This window comes from Cyprinus carpio, unplaced genomic scaffold (assembly GCF_018340385.1).
Source record: "Cyprinus carpio isolate SPL01 unplaced genomic scaffold, ASM1834038v1 S000006513, whole genome shotgun sequence".
Lineage (NCBI taxonomy): Eukaryota > Metazoa > Chordata > Actinopteri > Cypriniformes > Cyprinidae > Cyprinus > Cyprinus carpio.
The window spans coordinates 238,853-253,269 of NW_024879181.1; the positions used below are offsets into that span (position 1 = coordinate 238,853).

At 34.3% G+C, this 14,417-nt stretch overlaps 1 long non-coding RNA gene across 2 annotated transcripts; it reads right to left on the bottom strand.

Annotated features, from left to right (window-relative positions):
- Positions 1-3,929: 3,929 nt before the first annotated feature.
- Positions 3,930-8,496, bottom strand: LOC109098015. Of its 2 annotated transcripts, none has more exons than XR_006159382.1 (3): positions 8,189-8,496; positions 4,931-5,084; positions 3,930-4,825 (listed from the first exon to the last, which is right to left on the bottom strand). It is a non-coding gene; the product is annotated as an uncharacterized LOC109098015 (long non-coding RNA). The 2 variants fall into 2 exon arrangements; XR_006159383.1 differs by having other exon boundaries at positions 3,933-4,707.
- Between the last annotated feature and the right edge of the window lie 5,921 nt (positions 8,497-14,417).

Genomic DNA, 14,417 nt, shown 5'->3' on the forward strand with positions numbered 1-14,417 from the left:
TATCAAGAACTTCATAAAACATAATACTGTAAAATATTACAATTTAAATACTGCTTCTATTTTAATATAGTTGAAAATGTATTTTAGTTCCTGTGATGTTCGTCATATATACTTATGTCTTAGTGTCCACAGATCCTTCCTGTGACCATTTGAGTGGCAATCTTTTGTAACTTATATATCTTTAGCTGGTAACGTTTGTCACTTTAATTGTCCCATCAATAACATTATGATTATTTTTTGCTTATACTTAGCACAAACTTTTGATGGTCGTGTGTCTTGGTTGCCACAAGAGACTATAAATATCAATAAAACTACAATTTTAAATAAATAATAAAAATAATTTGTACATAAGTCAAATTGTTAAGATTTTAGGATTGATCATTAATCCCTACGGCCCCGCTGCTGTTTTATTTTTAATCTCAGGTATTAAAATAATTATACATCCGTATGAGCATTAATAGACTGTCTTTCAAAAACATTAAAAAAATATTAACCATTTGATCAGTAGTGTGTTGACAAAATAGTGGACTCATGAACATGCAGACTTTATACAAATCAATTTCTCATGGTGTGGGGAACAACGGTATCTTTGTCTAACTTAGCTCTAAAGTACAAGTCTAACAATGCTGAAATAGTCTGATTTGAGGAGGGTTTCATGAACTTACGACGGGACGTGCAGGTGCTGAGTTCTGTAGGTAGACTAGGTGACAAAGTAGCATCTTTAGTTGTTTTAACATCCATTACATGGTTCATGATCAAAAGTAGCAGGAGTGTCATATCTTCAGCTCTGTGGATGAAATTAGGATACAGACATTAATCAAATACAAAAAGAAAAATCAGTTACAACATATTAAATACACAATTTAGAATGCGTATAAATCAAAAATTTTTTAATTTCCTCATTGATAAAAAGTTTATAAAGAACACTCTACAAATAAATACATGAATAAAACATACTGTTTGTAGGCTATAGGCGTAAATATATAATCCAAACACAGATATTTACAATTGTTTTAATAATTCTGTTTAAATGCATACATAACCTAGATGTGTTCTTTCTTCTCTTACCTTACTGTTTCTCTAGTCATCAAGGATGAAGCTGTGACAACTCTGTGGAATGTTTACAATTCACACAGAGAAATGAAGAACCAAAATCAAATTCTGTGGCTTCAGTCACACATACTGAGCTCTAGTGATGATGGAGCACAATGACAAGCCTTGTCATCGCATTTGGTTTTCTGCATACAATTAACATACAAATACACAAACTGTGTACACATCTATATAAAATTGGAAAAATTGCAATGGACAGAACAAAATGGCTGATTTACTGTTTGAAAAGACTTTAACTGACATGATATGATATTATATGATATGACCAGATCATCAGAAGTTCTGTTTCTTAAGGGTTAAGTGCAACTTACTGCCACGTTTTGGTCATATTGTAATGCTATGCTCATTTTGGTAGTTCCCTATAGCCATGTGGGATTATTTTACATCATTACAAACATTTAAGTCTTTATCTCAGATAAACAAAACAATAAAAATAAAACACTACGGTAAGGCAAACCTTGAAAATAAAACTTTATACTTACAAAAAGCACAAATATCATGGTATTATCATGATATTTTATGTACTTGAATACCACCAGGTCTAAAATTATATTTCCTATAAACAAATTTAATTTTGTTTAATATTTTTATTTTTTATATATTTCCTAACAAAGATAAAAGATGGGACAAGTCCTCCAAAGACTGTGATTTGGAATAAAGGTAAATGAGGAAAGGGCAAAAATAATAATTTGACTTACTGTGGAAACCTGATTCGCACACTTTGGAACTAACAACAACATATAAATAAAATACTTAGAACCCTTAATGTGTTTATAAAGTAACCAATTTTTATTCATGCTATGCAATACATTTTGTTTTAACCGCTAAATGGGGGATAACAACAGACTTACAAGTGGTATGTTTTGTGTTCATATAACTTTTTGTGGTATTTTACAATAATTCAACTAGGGCAGAAATTATTATTAATAATTACACTACTGCATAAATTGCATAAAAATAAGTGATGTGAAATACAGCCAGTAATGGTGGCCCAATACCACAAATGCAGTCTCTGCATTTAATCCATCCAAAGTGCACACACACAGCATGAACACACACCACACACATTTATGCGTGCGGCGCGAGGAAAATAAAAGCATAATCTTCATTTTTTATAATCATCCATCATTACGGTCCCAAAACAATTTATAATCATCATTATGATGATTAAGAATTGATGAATTGATGAACATAAAGAATTAATGTTCAAAACATGTTACAATGGGTGATCTCTGGGTGTTATCATAACCAAAACAGGATGTTCTATTATTATACTCATGTGATTTTTTTGACATATCACGTAAACAAGACTCTAGCTCACTTTCACAACATCCAGAACTGGTTTGGCCCTCTATATCTTGATCTTTAATCAAATAATCTTTAAAGGGTTAGTTTACCCAAAAATGAAAATTCTGTCATTAATTACTCACCCTAATGTCATTTCAAACCCATTAGATCTTCGTTCATCTTTGGAACACAAATTAAGATATTTTTGAATATATTTTTATGTTTTGGAATCTGAGCGCTGTCTGTCCCTGCATAGACAGCAATGCAACTGAAATGTTCCAAAAGAAAATGTCCAGAAATGTAGCGAGGATGCATGGACAGCAATGCAACTGAAATGTTCCCAAGTCCAGAAACATAGCCTCTGAGAATACTTTTTGTGCACAAAAGAAAAAAAAAAAAAATGATTCAAGAATTTGTCTCCTCTGCATCACCCTGGTGCCATTTTGGAGAATATCCGCTGGACGTATGCTGTTCTGTGTCAGCTGCATCATGCCGGATCTGTTTCCTGTTGTTGTGATTTGATCGAATGGAAACAGTGTACACAGCTGTTATCATTCAAATGTGCAAAGGTTCAAAAAATGTAATGATTTTAAACAATATACAGAACACTCTGTATTGTAGTAATGGTCATTTTGACCACAAAGGTAATGACTAAGAAAAACCATAAGAAAATATACTCATTTATTAGATATGTTTAACTGAATTCAGTAGTTGGTATTCTCCAATTATTAATTATTGAGAAGACAATTATTTAACTAGGCTGTGTTTGTCTAGCAAGAGAGAAACAAATTATAAAAGCTGATGAGATAAAACCAAAATTGGAAATGAACACTACAGTGGAGAAGCATCTTTATTTCTGGGTCTCTTGAGCTAAAAATAAAAAACAAAGATGTATCCTGTGAAATTGTTTTTATAGGCTTTGTTCTGCTCCTCTGGGCAGATATAAAAGAGTTTGAAACATCTCATATGGGTGGTGGACAAAATAAATAAACCATTTTTTATTTGCTTTACAAACAGTGATTTCCATGGAGTTTTTATATTTTTATATTTGTTTATTATGATGCTTTATTATTTTTAACATACATCTCCAATTTTTTCTAATTTATTTGTGACAAACTTTCAGTTTTTTCTTGCTTCAAAATCAGAATTTAAGTTAGTTTGTTTTTGTTAATTAATTAATAAAATGCTTGGAAAACAAAAACAATTTTTCATCATTGTTATAATACAACAGGCCAGGGTCCATCATTCTTTGTCATAGATTAAGTGCAAAGCCTTAAACAAAAGTGATCTTAATGTTTTAAAGTATTTAGATAACTCAATAGATTCAATATACATTTTATTTCAAGTTTGCATCTCTCAAAAAAAAGAGAATAACAAAATAAGAATAATTTTTCTTTTCACATTCATGGAAATCAAAAAATTACATTTCTAAATTATAGTTAATATAATGTGACATGGATTACTGGAATTAGACCAAGATAAACAAGATAGCAAAATGTCATTTCTTCAGTGTTGTCACATGAAAAGATATAATAAAATATTTACAAAAATGTGAGGGGTGTACTCACTTCTGTGAGATACTGTAACAAATTATAATATGCTAACTTCTAGAATTTACACATTTTTGATAATATTAATTTAATATAAGCTTACAACAAATAATATAGAATATAAATCAGTTTGTGGGTGAATGTGCTTATTTGTTATGAAAATCAAAATGAAAATGTTTTTATGAGATTCATTCATAATGTTCTCCAAAACAGTCAAATAACAGAAACTCCAAGACTGACATTCATGAATCCTTTACAGTACATTCTCTTCCACATCGATGATTCAGTCTACCTTAAGATACTTCCTAAGCATCCTAATCACTTGTCCCAGTGTCTTATGCAAGCAGCCCAGATTCAATTCTTACTGTTTAGACAAACATTTAAACAACCAATAAAAAGGCAGCACTGCTTGGTGCCTCACACTTGTCTCGTCTGTGTCCCGAGGGAGATATGGTTGTGTTTCTAAAACTGGTTGTCAGAGAAAACTGAAGCTCCATATATTCAGAACAATCTCAAGCTTGCATAAAAAAAGAGTCATAAAAACGATCCTTTCCGGTTTTTAAAACCGTGACAATAAAACATTTAAACACCACAAATCTCACACTTTCGCATTTAAGACAAACGAATATCAGCATTTGTTCTAGAGAAAATTAAAAAGATTTAAAGCCAGCTATACTTACATGTTCCATCTTTCTCTAGTTGCCTTGACACAATCATTTAAACACTCTGCGTATCAGTCAGATATCCTGCTGGTGGCCTTCCAGAGAGAAAAGACAATAAATTATGGAGGGAGAGACGGCTGCTGGGCTGGTGTCAGACCCAGCAGTGCCAAGCCCAGCAGGGAGAAGAGAGGTCATCCCTTCAGACAACAAAGACTGCAATTGTGGATAATGATGGGAGATGGCAGCGGAGACAAAGGGCAGTCATCAACAACGTCACCAACTGAAATTCTTAAAACATGAGAAATGCAATAACATTACCTTAAGAATGAGGCTTTGTTTTATCCATAAGGGTTCTGAGATGCTGTGAAGTGTAGGTTTTCCTCTTGATCATCACACAATGTCTAATTCACACCGATCAGATCATCCTACATGAGTAAAGCTGCCATGGTCTGTCTCAGTTACTGCGGAGAGGCTGAGATTAAAAGAGGACACACAGCAATGAGACAGCAAAGTCAGATTGAACCGAAGTGAAGTGGAGATCAGATGGGGAAATCAGACTCTAGACCATTGGATATCAGAAAGCAAAATATCAGACTCGGGTGTAGATCAGAGTGAGATACCAGTTCAAGTGAAGATCTAATATCTCTTTCTGTTCTCCCTCTCCATACTGATGTGTATTGTTTCAACATGAGATTTCCTCCCTACTAGAATCTGCTTCTAAAGCTGTGTAAACTCTGAAGCTGAAAATGCCCTGACAAATCACACAAAGGCCAGTAGACCAGTTTTAGTGGCTTTCAGTTTTAAGAGAGCTCATTTCAAGTGGCATCTGCCTCTAAATCATTTAATCAGATCATTAAAAGCTGTTAATGCAATCTTTACTTCACAGGACAGTGCTGTGAGCTCTTGGGGTGGTTTGGCTGATAGCTGCTTTATTGATGCCAATGACACACGACAAAGTTCATTTAAAAAACAACAACCTCTAACTGCACTAATCAAAGCCTTCAGTCTGCAGCACAAGAGCGGAGCAGACAGATAACACTGCACGCCACGGTCACGTCCACGTGCTGCAGTAATCCCAGTTTCTGAGCTTAGACTCAAACAAGTTCCCTATCTGATCAGAATGAGCTATTAGGTCTAATTCCACATCGCCACTAATTTTCAAAGTGCCCATTGTTAATATTATTTCAAGACTTCAATTTCTGTCTCATTATTTCATAATTAGATGTACTTCATGTACTTCCTCTTTTCACAGGCACACCGTACTGAGCACATTTGGGTGAGAAACTAACCGCTAGACATCTAGACAGACACATACTCACTTAGAACATCTTTTTGTATCTTATAATTAGTAACTATAACTTAGTAACTATTAGTAACTATCTTTCCTTTTCATAATGGTTAACTTCTGAATACACTTTGCGCCCTTTCCTTTCCATTATAAATATGACTTCTCTTCCTGAATAAAGCTGAGAGGTCTGCTGCAGTGGAACACCACTGGACAGAATAAATTACAAATAAAATAAACTTCCAAAGAATTAATCTAACAAGCTGCTAGGGCACGTTTTCGCCATTTTAACACTATGGGGTAATAGGAACCTGCCACTGAATAACTAATAATTTAGTTCATTATTTAACAATTATTTAGCATGCGCTTTTCTGCAGAAATTTTAACTGTGAAACAAAACAGTTCATTTGACTCAACGTTAGAAATGAAACAGAAATTCAAAATAGTAAAATTGGAAGAAATTACAACATTAAAAAAAACGTGACAGCTTGCGCCAATAATAATGTGACGTGTAAAAACAATATGACATTGAAATTTAAGATTGAAGGAAAGAATTCACAAACCATTACTCTACGATTAAAGTTATTTAATCTATTTTGAACTAGACTGTCTCAGTCTGAAGATGATCATGCTGTCTATTATTTGAAAGATAATAATAAAAGCATTAGCATATAACGTAATATCAAGACAAGACACGGAATAATACGTTCTAGTTGCGCCATCTTGTGGTTATAGTGCAATGATGGGTCACAACTTTGCTTCAGCACCTAAATTATTCGAAAAATCAATGTAAACAAGTTACAAGTAATGTAAAAGTAAACAGTAGACTACTTATCACAAATGCCTTGCAGGGCTGCCAACTCTCACACATTTAGCGTGAGACGCATCCTCATTTAAAACTGTAATAATAGGATATTGGCGAAACAGATTTGGTAAAGGCTCCAGTGCGTGTTTGTGTTTGCGCTCTGGAAAGCGTCAAAAGTTTGTTTTTCTGTGTTCCTGTTTTTGTAGCATTGAGCGATGTAGCCAAACACAGACTAACTTGTTGATTTCATGTGATTTGCCATTGTGTTCAAGTTAGTCAGAGCTGTAACAAAGTGTAGACATGATGTAAATAAGAGATTTTCTGCTTATAACTGAACATTGTGAGATTGTGATAAAGTGAGTAACAGGTTTTAAGTGATTATATGCAAGCGCTATTTGCTCGCTTTCTTGGCTACATAATAATCCATTCAAAGTCCACATACCTGTACATGCAGCAAAGTTTCAGGAGTGACATACACTACCGTTCAAAAGTTTGGGATCAGTAAGACTTGTAATCTTTTTTAAAGAAGTCTCTTATGCTCATCAAGGCTGCATTTATTTGTTCAAAAATACAAAAAAAAAAAATGCAAAATGTTATTACAATATAAAACAATGGTTTCTATTTTAATATCCTTTAAAATATAATTTATTGCTGTGATGCAAATCTGAATTTCCATCAGCCATTACTCCTGTGTAAAGTGTCACATGATCCTTAAGAAATCATTCTAATATGCTGATTTATTATTAGAATTATCAAAGTTGGCAACAGTTTTGCTGCCATGATCCTTAAGAAATCATTCTAATATGCTGATTTATTATATATATATATATATATTTATGTTTTTTTTTATATATATATTTTTTATTATTATATTTTTTTTTTTTTGCAATACTTTTTTCAGGATTCTTTGATGAATGAAAGGTTAAAAAGAACAGCATTTATTCAAAATATAAATCTTTTCAAACTAAATAAATCTTCACTACTTCACTATCACTTGTTAGCAATTTAACACATCCTTGCTGGATAAAAGTTTTAATTTCTTTCAAAAAAAAAGAATAAAAATGTACTGAACCCAAACTTTTGAACTGTAGTGTATAATGTTAGAAAAGATTTATATTTTGAATAAATGCTCTTTATTCATCAGATGCTCTTTATTCACTTTTTATTCATCAAAGAATCCTGAAAAAATTAACACAGGTTCCAAAAAAATATTAGGCAGTACAACAGTTTCCAGCACTGAAAATAAATCAGCATATTAGAATGATTTCTGAAGGACCATGTGATACTGAAGACTGGAGTAATGATGCTGAAAATTCAGCTTTCAGGAAACACAACTAAATATCGTATGTATTTTTTCTTATATAGAAAATGCATCATAATTTAAGAATTTTTAGACATTTGTATTTGAACTAAGGCAAAAAATATCCGCAATAAAAGCAATTTTTAAAGCGTGGATGAATGAATGAGTTATTTAAACATTACTTACGCTTTAAAAAAGGGTGAGGAGACGGAAGTAAATTCTGGGTTTACCGAAGAAATCCTGCTCCCGACCAGGTAACTTACCGAAAGGTTTAGTTTTGTCTTTTATTGGAACCAAAAACACTGAGTTTCCCTTTTCTGGGGAAGCAAAAAACCCAATTCAGTCCGGCAAGTCAAAACTTATACATCTTTATATGTATACATCTGTAATTTTCGAGCAAATTTAGTACTACTCCACAAATGCAGTAAATATTACAGCAAAAGTTAACGCCTCTGAGGACCACTAGAAGCCCAAAGCCCGCCCACCGAGCCATAAATGAGCGATTCTGCGGCTGTTTTGTAAATAGGCCACAAACAGAAAAAGTTAAGAGATGTTTAGGAGTGCAGGGCTCTCAGGCAGCTGAGGCACAACAATGAGACTTCTTGTGTTCAGCTGACTTTATTCAGAGGTGCGGGGAGATAGAGAGACAGGAAGAGCTCAAGGAGCAGGGAGAGGAGGGGGTTTATGAGGACTGTACTTCATTGGGAGCCCACTGTATCACTTCCTGCAACCATATCTCTATCCTGCACTTAAACCCTGGAGTCCCACTTTTTTTCCTCATGTTCTTTATCCGCCCTCTTTGTACCCGTGGAATGTCGGATCCTTGTGATTTCCCACAAACTTGTGGCGAGCTGTTTGTGTGGGGTCTGGGCTGCCTCACTGTGACTGAGAGGGATAATGAGATGTGATTGGACCGTGGAACCGCATTAACTGCTAATTGTGTCCATGTCTCAGTGGATGACTTGTACTTCTGACTGGTAGGTCTACTTCCTCTCTTATTAAGAACCAGGGCCACATTCACCAGCTCAATTACTGTACGGTCATGAGGGGATTGAGCCAGATTCGCTAGGCCTGCCTTGCACATAAGCAGCTGCTTTGTCCACACAGAAATGAACCATCATAAGTGATTAATTTGGAACGCTCTTCATAGATAGCGACTGTTGGAAAATCCAATGTTTGGTACATGTTGCCCACAAAAAAAATAAAAATAAAAAAAATATTCAATGCATACATATTTAATTTAATTTTTTAAAGGAATATTTAAAGAGTATTTAATGAAATATATTTAAAAATTTATTATAATTATTAATTTGAGTTATTTATGAAATAATTTGCTTCATGACACCACACAATGATGCTGAATAATACACGTTGTAGAATATTAAAATTACATATTAAAAAAAAACAATTATATTAAAATTAAAATAATTTTCATTGATGGACAGCGATATTAAAATTTAGTGGTGTAAAAATAGTTTAATAATATAATTGATGTAAAAATGTTTTTAAAAAATGCTTTAATACACTTATTTATTATACATAGTTATTTTGATCTCTTCTTTCTTTTTAGATACTATATTTTTATTTTAAATATTTTAATTGTATATATGTATTATTTGTTTGTCATTTTCTTCTTAGTATTTTACTGTCCATGTAGTTTGTATTATTCTGTTTAAACTAAAGTTTATAACCAAATGAAACTAAATTAAATGAGAAATGTTGAAGTTTTTTTTTTTCATTGTAGGCCTGGAATGATTATTTTATTATTACTTAGAATCTACTGCATTTTGTATGGTTTAATTGTTTTAATGCTTTAAGATTAAACCACACTAAAGTTCTATATTTACCTAAACCGTATATATTCAATATTAACTAATGTTAAATAAAAAATTAATTAATTAATAATAAATTAATTAATTAAAAAAAAACACTAATAGGGTCTGATAGCCGATATGATACAGATCTACTGTGATTTCATAAAATGCTTTAAACTACTAGAGCGACCAGTTTTATTTTCTAAATATCCTTTTGGTGATACTCCACTCCTTCCAATAACTCTCACATTTGTTGTTTAATTTCGTTGCATTTCTGTTATCATTGATTAAGGTTATTGATTTACACAGCTGGAAAATGAAACTGACAAATAATTTATGTGCTCTGTCCTTTGACCTTGCTTAGGGTCTCATTACCCAATTGCCTGCCATTAAGGATATACTGTAGCCTGAATATATTTTTAAAATCTATTTATTGTATTTTCTGCAGTGACGCAGCTCCCTGTGGCCCAGTATACTGGATGTGCAGAGCTGCAGAGAGTGAAAACCACATAAAGTTTAAATGAAATTTGTCTTTGCATTATTTCCCAAACCAGTTACCTGAGATATCAGAGCCAGAATCGTGCCAAAAACCCAGTCTGTCTTAACTTTTCACTCCTCCCCTCCTCCGTCATGTTCTGTTTTCCTGTCTTCCTCTTAATCTTTTTAACTTGATCTTGTTCACTCGCTCCCCCTTCCCTCTCACTTAATGACCAAAAAATGGCATGCACCCAAGGCCCAGGAATAATAGCGCTCTCTAGTCGTCAGATTCTTGGCTGACATTGTTCTGGACACACACTCTCTCTCTCACACACACACACACTGAACCCAAGTCTTTTCACGACGCACTGTGAATCACAGGTTCCTGGAGGACGTGCTGTTGGCAGCGGCTCTTAAGGTCTCGTTGAGCTAGCACTGGCACAGGGGCTGATGGGAGAGAAAGATGGCTCTCCTTGCTTCTGTTCTCTGCAGATCCTTACTCTGTATGCATGACATAGGATGTTGTGATGGTGGGATGGATGCTGAAACACTTCAGTCTTTAAGCTTCATTTATCTGGCTCATTTTTTGGTAGCCTGGGACGCATATCTAGCAGAATGATTCCGGGTGCCCACCTTGACGAAGGGAACATATAAAGCATGAGAAAGCCAAAGTTTGAGCTGTCTTTATGAGCCAGTAAAGCAGAACACAAGGGTAATGTCTTTCTCTAGTTAAGGGTACACACCCTCCCAACTCTCAGCTGCTAAAAGCCTCAAGGGCTCCTGGTGGATGAAAGCGAAGGAGTCTTATCTGTGGGGAGGTAAAGGTGTGTGCCCTGCCCTGCGCAGCCCTTTAGCACTTCCCTCTATCACAGCCCTATGGGAGAGACAAAGAGGACTGTGTTCAGGGAGAGTGAGAAAGCTGGGGATTGTTGGATTTGGTATACAAGTTGACAAATGATGTGGAAATAACACTTTTTATGTAATAAATGTAAATGATTGTAGATTTTAGATGCCGTAAGTGATCGCCAAGATTTTTAACAATTGTAATTACTTTTTTTTTCTTTTGGTTCAATTCATTTTTATTAAAAAAAAATTGTTACAATTAAAAAAAAAATCCTGGTTTCTAAAAACTGAATGAAGAAAAATTAATAAATTATAATTATATATTTTCCAAAGTAAATGCTGTGACTGTACCACCAAAAGTTACTAGAGGTTCTAAGGTTTTATGAATGTTTTTTAACATGTTGATATGCAGTTTATAGTGTAGGTTGCTAGTTGTTAGGTGGTTGTTTACTGGCCCAAGTTCAAAGAGTCCATGCCCAAGTCTCTTTAATTATGGTTATTGGATTGGAGTCCTTTTTTAGGTGTTACTTCTACTACTAGTAATAATGACAATAATTAATCCATTTATTTACTTATTATATATTAATACTACTAAATAAGTAAAAAAGTTTATTCACAAAATAAAATAAGAAATATTACTATTGTTGATGCCAAATGCACATTATAAGCAACCCAAACTCCGAGCACTTGCAGCAGTGAGTTTGTGTTGAGCACCATATGTGAAATGAGCTACTCTGAGACACTGACAACACTGGATCATGAGCTGCTTGCGTATAAAGGAACACAGTGACACACTCCACTCTAAAAAAATGCAGCTAAGGGTGCTTTCAAACTAGCACTTTTAGTGCGCAGGTTCGACTGGCGTCATAGTTCGGTAAGTTTGGATGATCTTGACGCTGTCTTTCGAACTCCTGGTCTTGCTGCCTATGAACTGGGCAGAGTGCGGCAAAGGGGTGGTCTGGGACACAGTTCAACAAACCGAGTACAATTTGCCCTTGATATGAGCATGAATTGTACCAAATCGAAAGAAGTGAACTGCTATTAAAGGGGTCATATAATGGGCTAAAAAGAACATTATTTTGTGTATTTGGTGTAATGCATTGTGTTTATGTGGTTTAAGTAAAAAAAAAAAAAAAACACATTATTTTCCACATACTGTACATTATTGTTTCTCCTCTATGCCCCGCCTTCTGAAGCTAAACGCGTCGATTTTTACAAAGCTTTATCAGACCAAGATCTTCTGTGCTCTAAGTCAACGCATCTTTTGACAATTCAATAATCTCTATTTGCTTTTCTCAAAATATTGTTTGTTTTGATGCCTTTTGCAAGACATTGCATTTTTTTCATACTTTTCATCTTCAGAAGATCTTTCTTCCTCACCATTATTTCATGAGAACTGTGACTTGCTTAATAATTTGGAACAACCTCTTCAAGTAGGGTTTCCTTTTACCTAAGAAGACCTGGCAAACTATTGAACAAATCTGTCTGAGATTGATACCAGTTATCCAAAAAGATGTGAAAAACCACACAAACAAAAATCTGACTCTTTATTGTACCAAAATCCTATTGATATATCAAGCAGTGTATATATTTATCTAATAAAATCACAGTCCTTATGATTTGATAGTCGCACTAAATCATATTGCAGTTTTGATCCCTACACTCTCAGAAATAAAGGTGCAACAGCTGGATGGTACCTTTTTAAAAGGTACATATTAGTTCTTAAAGTGTACATTAGTATTAGAACCTAATAGGTACAAAAGTGTAACGTTTGAAATGGTACTGCCCCAGTGACAGCGGTTGTACCTTTATTTCTAAGAGTGTAGTCTATGGAATTTTCACCCACTGTATCATTAAACAGAGAGTTGTTAATCTGATGACTTAGTAACAAAACTAGCTGCATTATTTGAGGCTTCATTCATATCTGTAGCACGAATGTAGCAGAATGAATTTGGTGTAAAAGTGTAATACTTATGGTAAGGCATTTGTTCTGAAACCATAATTACATAGAAATAGTTATGCATGTTGGGTTATAGTGACTTTCCACTTCTACACAGTAGCTGGTTTGGTGCAGTGGCATATTAACCTGGCCCAGGTCAGGGCCAGCTATTCAGCTTTGTTTAACTCTTATTCAGCTGCCTTCACATCTCAGAAGGGGCACAAAGGCCTTTGTGGCGGGCCCTGGTTACACAGGATAAGAAAAGAAGGGGAGAAGCGACCCCTAACTATACGAGTCCAGTGGGATGAACACATTAGCCTTCTGCTAGGCCTAGCCTTCTCATTTAAAGTATCTATGAAGTATCTATTTTGTTTCAGATGGTTCTATTTAGAAAAAAATAAATAAAATGGAAACAAATTAGCCAATTGTTGACAAAGTAAGATAGCTATAAAATATATTGCCAACTCACCTTAGTATTTGATGAGAATGTGACATTTGTAGACTTTGGTATCTTTACAAATTTGAGAACAATTTGTGATATTGTTCATACTATTTGAACCTCTTCAGATTAAACTGTGAAGCAAGAGATTTCTCTCTCCATCTGTTACATGTGTGTGTGTGTGTGTGTGTGTGTTTCCAAGGCAACATTTTTTTTCATTTTTCATTTAGTTTAACTTGATATACAAAAATAGCTAAAACAAAAATGAATAAAAACTATATAGACATATTTAAAAAACACCACCAACTTTCTCTCTTTTTAAAAAAAACAGCAAATTTACTCAAACTATAGTAAAATGAATATATATATATATATATATATATATATATATATATATATATATATATATATATATATATATATATATATATAAAAACACTAAAAATAGTATCTCAGTGGTAACACTGTAAAGGACAGCCTGTTTACTTTTTGCCACAGGCTGGGCTTAATAATGGGGAAGTTTAATTACATAATTTGTGCCAATTACCTGATGACTAATGAGGATAAGCGAGTAGGTTTAACCACATTTAATTCAAATCAGAGCATCATGTCAGGCATTCATGTCCCCCCTAATGGACCCTCTGGCCTTTTACAGGAATCGCCCACTGCATGCAACGCCGAGAGCCAGCTGGGGCTGGAGCTGTGCCTCCATATATGTCTGTGCCTCTGAGGAAAGTCCCCCAGCAGTGAGGGAAGAGTGGCTGCTTCTGCTTCTAAAGCCTTATAAATTGGCCTGCCCAGCTGGTGCGTCACCCCTCAATCTGTGATCACAGCCTTAAGTGTTCTCACACAGTCTGGACCAGTATTAGATGTCACATATAACAGGTGTGACGGTCTTTCGGT